This window comes from Emydura macquarii, unplaced genomic scaffold, assembly GCF_026122565.2.
Source record: "Emydura macquarii macquarii isolate MOO-44397 ecotype Brisbane River unplaced genomic scaffold, CSIRO-AGI_Emac_v2 contig_691, whole genome shotgun sequence".
Classification (NCBI taxonomy): domain Eukaryota; kingdom Metazoa; phylum Chordata; order Testudines; family Chelidae; genus Emydura; species Emydura macquarii.
Window position 1 is genome coordinate 11,886,388 of NW_027130828.1, and position 701 is coordinate 11,887,088.

Sequence of the window (701 nt, forward strand, 5' to 3'; positions counted from 1 at the left end):
CCTTCCGTTTCCGGTCACCCTGCGGCTCTCCCCCGCCCAGTCTCCCGGGGCATGGAAACTACGAGAGGCGCCCTCTGCCGGCGAGCGTGGAGCTCTTCAGTCCTCAATGGGCCTCCTGAAGCAGCTCCGCCTGCTACCGCTTCTGCACCCCGAAATGCAGCTGCTGCGGCTATGGGCTGCCTGCTTTCAGGTGCGGCCCTGGAAGAAAACGACTGCTGTCCACGCCTGTTAGTTCACACAGCACGCCGGCTCACAAACTGGGCCCCAGCCAGCAGGGCTGGACTCCGGATCCCAGGCACAACTCCCAGTTGTTGCAGGGGCGCTTGGCTTTCTTAGTGTGAGCAGCAGAAACGACCGCCAGGCCAGTTTCCCTTCTCCATGCCCCAGGCACAGCATGAAGGGGAGCTACGGGTCAGGGGCAAAAGCCTCTAATCCACTACAAGGCCCCGGGGAGATCCCTTTTCAAAACATAGAGCTTTGTTTTATTGCACTGATTACTCTACTCACCCCTTGTCCCGAAGGAGGAGAACAGCATGGACAGCATGTTTGTCATTAGTGGCTTGTGATTCATATTATTCCCATGTACAAGTCTTTTTTTTCCTCCAAAAACAATTTAAAGAGAACTGCTAACAGTCTGTTTGCTGGAGGTTTCTCCCCCTGTACACAATACTTCAAAAAGAAAAATGTTCACCCTTTAGCAC